This window comes from Nuphar pumila, chromosome 15 (assembly GCF_984573655.1).
Source record: "Nuphar pumila chromosome 15, dmNupPumi1.hap1.1, whole genome shotgun sequence".
Classification (NCBI taxonomy): domain Eukaryota; kingdom Viridiplantae; phylum Streptophyta; class Magnoliopsida; order Nymphaeales; family Nymphaeaceae; genus Nuphar; species Nuphar pumila.
This window is the reverse complement of record NC_143263.1, coordinates 10,982,658-10,990,977: the sequence shown is the minus strand read 5'-3', so window position 1 is coordinate 10,990,977 and position 8,320 is coordinate 10,982,658.

Sequence of the window (8,320 nt, the reverse complement as noted above, 5' to 3'; positions counted from 1 at the left end):
TGCTTACGTCGCGAATATTTCGACGCTAACTGGCGACGGAATTATTCCGTCGCCAAGTCCGTCGCTAATTGCGACGGAATAACGAGCGCTATATTCCGTCGCCAATCCGCTGGTACTAAACGGCGACCACGGCGTGGCGACGGATTTAATTCCGTCGCTAAGCCGTCGCTAGATTAATATGAATAGCGACGGAATCATCCGTCGCTAATCCGTCGCAAAAACGAAAAAAAATCAAAAAAAAATTATTTAAAAATTAATTACGGAGAACTGTACAATTTATATTTCCTGTACAATTTATATTTCCTGTAAATAAAAAACAAACCACACAAAAAAATTCATATAACAAGTATCTATAATAATTAATCGTTCCACCTTAAAACTAAAAAGTTTAATTATTTACAATTCAACAATTACAATTAGGAAAAATAAAAAAAATAGAACTTCTTCAACAGAGTCCTCTAATCATCGCCAAGATTTTGTGCGTCTTCTTGTTCATTGTCTTTATCTGTCCCTTCAGCTCCACTACCCTGATTATCGCTAGCAGCCTACACAAGAAAAGAACAGTCAGTATTGATAAACAAAATATAATGAAATAAATTACACACTATATGTGATTCTATCATGTGCTCATGTGTGATCTAAGGCAATAAAAAAACTCTATATGTGATTCTATCATGCTCATATGTGTGCTAAGGCAGTCAAAAAATTGAATATGTGATTATAGCATGTTCATATGTGTTCTAAGGCATATAAAAAAACTCTATATGTGATTCTACCATGCTCAGATGTGCTTTAAGGCAAGCAAAAAACTATATATGTGATTCGATCATGCTCGTATGTGTGCTAAGGCAGTAAAAAAATTGAATATGTGAATATAGCATGCTCATATGTGCTCTAAGGCAGGCAAAGCCAAAAATTTTATATGTGATTCTATCATAAATGATATATAACATGTTCATATGTGTTCTAAGGCAGTTAAAAAACTCTATATGTTATTATAGCATGTTCATATGTGTGCTAAGGCAGTCAAAAAACAGAATATGTGATTATAATATGCTCATATGTGTTCTTAGGCAGTAAAAAAACTGAATATGTGATTATAGCATGCTTATGTGTTCTAATGCAATCAAAAAAACTTTATATGTGATTCTATCATGCTCATATGTGCTCTAAGACAGACAAAAAGTTAAATATATATATATGTGATTCTATCATGCTCATATGTGTGCTAAGGCAGTAAAAAAATTGAATATGTGATTATAGCATGTTCATATGTGTTCTAAGGCATCTAGAAAAACTCTATATGTGATTCTACCATGCTCAGATGTGCTTTAAGATAGTCAAAAAAACTATATATGTGATTATACCTGAGAGGGACCTGGAATCGAAGATCCCCTATCCTGAACAGCGGCCTTGATCTCATTTCGGAGAAAGGGGGCGACGGTGTATTGGAAGTAGTTATTCAGTGATTCATTAATGATCTCGCGTACATCATCACCGGAAAGAATAGTCGGCTGCTTGGAGCTTATGTCGGCGCAAGAAGTTGGTGAGCCGTAACTGGAAGAACCAATAACTGGTGAAGTGTTCATATTACTCCCAAACCCGAACACGCGACCTTTTTTGGGTTCACCTGCTGCAGTCACCCATGCTGTAGGATCAAATGATGGATGCTGAGTAGCGTCTTCACCATATCGCTCTACCATTTGTTGCTCATATGCCTCCTACAAAATAATGTTTAAAGTATTCATTAATAATTAATGATAACATTATGATGACTTGCATATATATTGCAATGATTATTAATAGAATTAATACATACCGTTGTCGTTCTCGCCTTCTCTGATACGAAGACTCCCGTGGTCTTCCGTTTATGTGTTTCTACAAACACATCCTTATATGGTACACTGCCTCCTTTTTCTGCTTCCTGCGAAGTTAAATGACAAAAGATTTAGTACACAAATTTGCAACTATACTTATAAAATTAATATTATATATTGATGAGTTACCATTTTCTTTAGGTGGCTCCCAAATGTCTTAGATCCACCTGTGTGTAGATGGGCTTCGGGCATCTTCGATCGATTTTGTGAAGCCTTCGCAGAGCGATTTTTAAATGCATCTCCCGCCCACATATCGCACATTTCATCCCAGTAATCTCTCCTGATAGTAATAGGACCATGGCCCTTCCACAGTAATGGATCATCTACTACGCCAGATGCTTTTTTTGCTGCAGTCTTCATAGTGTGCAGCATGTCTGCAAATCGATTGGCAGCCACCTTCTGCCACACCTTCCTTGCATCATTTTCTTCCACCGTAGTTGCAAAGCGATTCGAAGCCTACAAATATTTTCAGAAAGTTAGTAGACATTGCTTAAATAAATTAAATATGAAACACATTAACTATGAGGAACAACTGTATACCATGAATGAGGACCACAATCTGTCTAATACCTCCTTTGGGTACTCTTTCCATTGAGCAACTGGTCCTGGTAGATGTTGAAGAAGTGAATTCCTAATCTCCCGTACTACTTCTTGTGGCTCAAACCTCGTGCTGCACATGAATTGTTACACAGTAAATATCAATATAAAATATTTAAAAGATATGCAATAATTGAAAACAAAATACTTACGGTCGATTATCGATATACACTATTCGAATGAGTCTTCTTGTGCCAGCCTGTGAAGACCCTGTTTCCTGTGTTGGCTGTTGACTTGTGCGATCAACTGGTGTAGGTGGGTCGTATACAGGCGCAACATCATCTGTAAAAAAATACACACCAAGTTCTCAGAATGTGCATTTGAACTAATCAAGCATCTAATTAGTTATATGATATACCTATCACAGGAGCCCGTGAAGATGAAGGTTGAGCCTGGCTACTACTGGATGAGCGACCACTATAACCTCCACGAACCATATTCTAACAAATAACATATGTCATACAATACATTCAAATAATTCACATCAAGTATTACAATGCATTCAAGTCATTCACATCAAGCATTGCAATGCATTCAAATAATTCAAATCATTGACATCAAGTATTGCACTAATTCAAATCATTCGTTAATTGCATAAATTATAATACATTCAGATAAATTACAATGCATTCGAATCATTCGTATCAAGTATTACAATACATTGAAATAAAATTTTTAATCATTCACACCAAGTATTGCAATACAACTCACATCAAGTATTACAATGCATTTAAATAGAGGTTTGTAGTATAAGATTTTTTTCACTAGCTTGAGAATTCTTCCTCGTCACTAGTTTGACTTTCTTCTTCTTCTTCTTCTTCTTCTTCTTCTTCTTCTTCTTCATTGTTTGCCCATCCACTTGGTACATCATTTGGATCACATTCCTCTATGAATGTTTCATCAGCCAATGGAGATATGACATGCATATCATGCGCAACATCGTGACCATAAGCGAAGTCACAGACATCATCTGATTGATAGTAATCACTGTCTTCAGCTAACTCATCTTCTTGTAACTGATCATACTCGGGGTATAGTTTGGATTTCACCTTGCAAACTGCCCACCATTCATTTCTATCTGACTTTTTTATACTCGGATATGAAGTATAATAAACTTGTTGAGCTTGCGAGGCTAATATGAATGGTTCATATGTTCCAAACCTGGATTTATGATTCACCTCCACAATGCCTGAAGCTTTGTCGAGTCTTGTTGCAGTTGGATCAAACCAATGACACTTGAATACCGTAACCCTGTTATTCATGCCTAAGTAAGTCAACTCCATTATTTCCTCTATAACACCGTAGTAATCATGTTCATTTTCACCGTAGCTGCTACCCTTGACACACACGCCACTATTTATCGTTGATTTGTTTATACCGTAGTCTTTTGTATGGAATCGATAACCATTTACGATATACCCGTTGTAGCATTGCACAACTTTGGTCGGACCATTTTCTAAATCACATATTCCTTGATCTTTAACATCACCATGGCGAACCTACGCACAGACATAAACAATTATTGTGATCACGATCAATTAAGTAACTTAGTGTTGTTTATAAGTACAAAATTTATGTTAGCTTCTTTACCAACTGTTTCAACCACTCCACAAACTTAGTTTCACGTTCTTTTTGTACTTCTGCATTAGTGAGATGTGAAACTTTGCTTTGCAACTCCAGATCAAATCGTCTGCAAACCACAAATACTTATATTACCGAGCCATGTATCCACATATAGAACATAAAAGGATTTATAATTGAGTTGCATATACATATACTTACTCGATGTATGGGTCGATCGCTGAACAATTAAAAAGAATATAGATGTGTGCTGCATCTTGCTCTCGATCTGTCAATAGCCTTGATCGGCAACTACCAAATGCATGCCCAAGTCGTTGAAATATCGACAGCTTGTCAGCTACAGTTACTTGTTCTCCATCATCGTTACGGGGCGGGCATGTGTAACGTGTTGAAATATGAGGTTCGAAGTACATAGATGAGAAATTTGAAATCTCTTCTAAAGTGTACGCCTCACAAATAGAGCCTTCTACTCTTGCTTTATTACGAACCTTTTTTTTTAGGTCGAACATGCATCTGACAAGAATATACATTTCAAATTTTAAATATCTGTCATTAAAGAGACAAATATAAAAAAACATATACCTTTCAAATGGGTACATCCATCGATATTGCACAGGGCCACCAACCCTTAGTTCATATGGCAGATGTATGATCAAATGTTCCATAACATCGAAAAATGCTGGCGTAAATATCTTTTCTAACAGACAAACAGTGGTGATGACAGAGTCCTCGAGATTCTTTACATCTGATACAATGACCTCCGATGCGCACAATGTTCTGAAAAATCCGCTCAACTCAGACAATACCCCGCATATAGGTTTGTCTAACATATCATGGAATGCTAGGGGTATCAATCGTTGCATAAAGATATGACAATCATGGCTCTTCAACCCATATAACTGTCCATCGTCAATCTTCACAGCCCGAGCAATGTTAGAGACATATCCATCTGGAAATCTCAGTTGTCTCAACCATTGACATACATGTTTTATTTGATCAGGTCCGAGCACGTACTTCGCCTTTGGTTTCAGTACTTTGCCATTATACTCTTTGAGTTCCAATTCTGGTCTTTTACATATTAATTTTAAATCCATACGGGCCTTCGGATTATCCTTCGTTTTTCCTTTAATATTCATTACTGTATTGAACACATTATCAAACACATTTTTCTCTACATGCATCACATCCAAATTATGTCGTATCAATAGGGTCGGCCAATACGGTAGTTCCTAAAAAATAGATTTTTTCGTCCAATTGTGTTCCTTCCCAAATCCACGGAAGGGTGTAGGACTGCGGGCATCTGTTAATACATCTGGAAAGTATCGCAATCTTCTTAAAATCTCTATGCCAGACAATCTTGAGGATGGACCTTCCATTTCAGTTGTGCCTGCTGTAAATGCATTCTTTTGACGTCGGAACGGATGATCGCTGGGTAGAAATCGACGATGGCAATCAAACCAGCAAGGCTTCCTTCCATGCCTCAATCTAAAAGCTTTGGAATCCTCCATGCAGTACGGACAAGCCAACCTCCCATGTGTGCTCCAACCAGATAACATACCATATGCAGGGAAGTCACTGATTGTCCATAGAACAGCGGCCTTCATGTTGAAATTTTGTTTTTTGTGGGCATCATACGTGGTAACACCGTCATCCCACAGTACTTTTAATTCATCAATCAATGGCCTTAGATATACATCAAGATTTTGGCCAGGTGAGGTCGGACCAGGGATCAACAGAGACAAGAAAAGATTTGGACGTTTCATACACAAGCTTGGTGGAAGGTTGTATGGAGTTACAAATACTGGCCAGCATGAGTATGGAGTTGATCTACCCCCAAATGGATTAAATCCATCTGTACATAGACCGAGTCTAACATTTCGCACTTCCATTGCGAAGTTCTGATGAGTACGATCAAAGTGCTTCCAAGCTTCAGCGTCAACAGGATGCGTGATCTTGTTTTCATCGTGTCGAACTTTATTTGCATGCCATCTCATGTGTTTAGCTGTCTTTGAAGACATATACAATCGCTGCAATCTAGGAGTGATAGGAAAGTAGCGGAGCGACTTGTATGAAACTTCCTTTGATCTCGTGCTACCATTGCCTCTTGTCTTTGGCTTGAACCGAGGATGCCCACATGACGGGCATGATATGTCGTTTTCCTGCTCCTTGAAATACAACATGCAGTGATTTGGACAAGCATCAATCTTTTTGTAACCCATACCTAGAGCGTTGACCATAACTTTCGCACGATAGAAATTTTGTGGCAATTTCTCATCTTTAGGCAACATACTCTTCACAATCATGCACAAACGGTCAAAACATGATTGACTCAAATTATACTCGGACTTCAAATTCATTAGTTGAAGAACTGCAGACAAGATAGTGTGACTCTCACAACCGTTCCAAAGTGGCTCATCAGCATCTCTAAGTAAATCATAAAATCTACTAGCTGCATCGTTTGGTGATTCTTCATCTACGACAGTTCTTACATCACTAGAACTCATAGCAGAACCCAGTTCTGTTCCTGCAGCATCAAATATCAAATTCGTATATGGATTATCGTGCACCACATTCACCCGTGCATCAAAATCGTTTCTAAATTCTTCTCCACGAAACGTCCAGTTCTGATAATCACTCACAAAACCCTTCCTGTATAGGTGATGTCTAACGCCATGAGGTTCTACAAATCGATTATTCTTACAAATCTTGCAGGGACACCTAATCCGACCTGTGGGATCTACCGTACTGACACTTGCCGTTGCAAATTCAATAAAACTGTCGACACCATCCATATATTCATGCGATAACTCATTGTCTACTATCCTACGGTACATCCATTCACGGTTTGCAGTCATTCTGTCGTATGATGTTACGAATAGTATCCTAACCAGTTAAAAGAGAACCATCAGAATACTATGATGAAGAAAATATCAAATTTATCATGCAATATATGATGTCATACAATCACAAGAATTATGATGCATGCATTGATAACTTAATATTTTCATGTGCAAACTATTCATGACACGATACATTCATTTGAAGCATGCTTTCAGTATACAATTTCACATGGAAGACATAATCAAATTGAAAGTAACTACATGTAAGCATGGATACAATCACATCAAACATTGCAATACATCGAAATAATTCATATCAAACAAATATCAAACATGTACCTGCAGCAAACACACTTCAATATCCCACTAACTACTACCATGCATAGCATGGACTCCGTACTCCAAAAATAAGAACACTTCCATATTCATACATTAAAATCATGCTCAGCATGATCTCCGAACTCCAACAAAGTAGTCATAGATATCAACAACTAAGTGAGTGTGTGAACAATAAAGTGTTATATTCAATAAATTAAATAACATGTGATGCGCTTGCATCACTTACTCACCACGGGTATTTACCCGATTTGCATTGTTTTTGTCACTTACTTACCACGGGTGGCGGGGCACAAGCAAGTTCTGTTGAGAAATCTGCAAAAAAAAATGATGTTTTAAAATGAAGTCACCATGAAATTATTCGACCATATTAAATCATAAAACCTTAAAATACAAGAAAATAAATTATAAATAAACCAAAACATCATAAACTATAAGAAAAATAAACCATAAAATTAAATAAAAAAGCCACAATTTAAACCTTAATCAAACAAGGAAAAAACCTGCCAAAATCAAATACAAAAAAATCCTTCATCAAATTAACTAAAAAGTATTAATTAAAAAAATGTGATTTAAATCCCTAATTATAGAAAATAAAAATAAAAACTCTAAATAAATAAAAAAAACCTAATCAAATTAACTATAAAAGCCTTAATTAAAAAATTTTGATTTAAAGTCCTAACCAAATTAACTAAAAATCCTTAATTAAAAAAATTATGATTCAAATCCCTAATCATAGAAAATAAAAATAAAAGCTCTAATCAAATCCAAGAAAACCCTAATCAAATTAACTATAAAATGCCCTAATTTTTAAATTTTGATTCAAAGCCCTAATAAAACAAAATCAAATAAAAAACCCTAATTAAATTAACTACAAATAGCCTTAATTTAAGAAATTTGATTCAATTGCTTAATAAATGAAAATCAAAATAAAAAATCCTAATCAATGAAAATCAAAGAAAACTAAACAATAAAAATAAAATAAAAACCCTAATTTCTGAAAAAAGAAAAAAAAGAGCAAGAAACCAGGGGGTCGACCCCCGGCCGGACACGGCAGGGGGTCGACCCCCGGCCGGACATCAAAAGGGG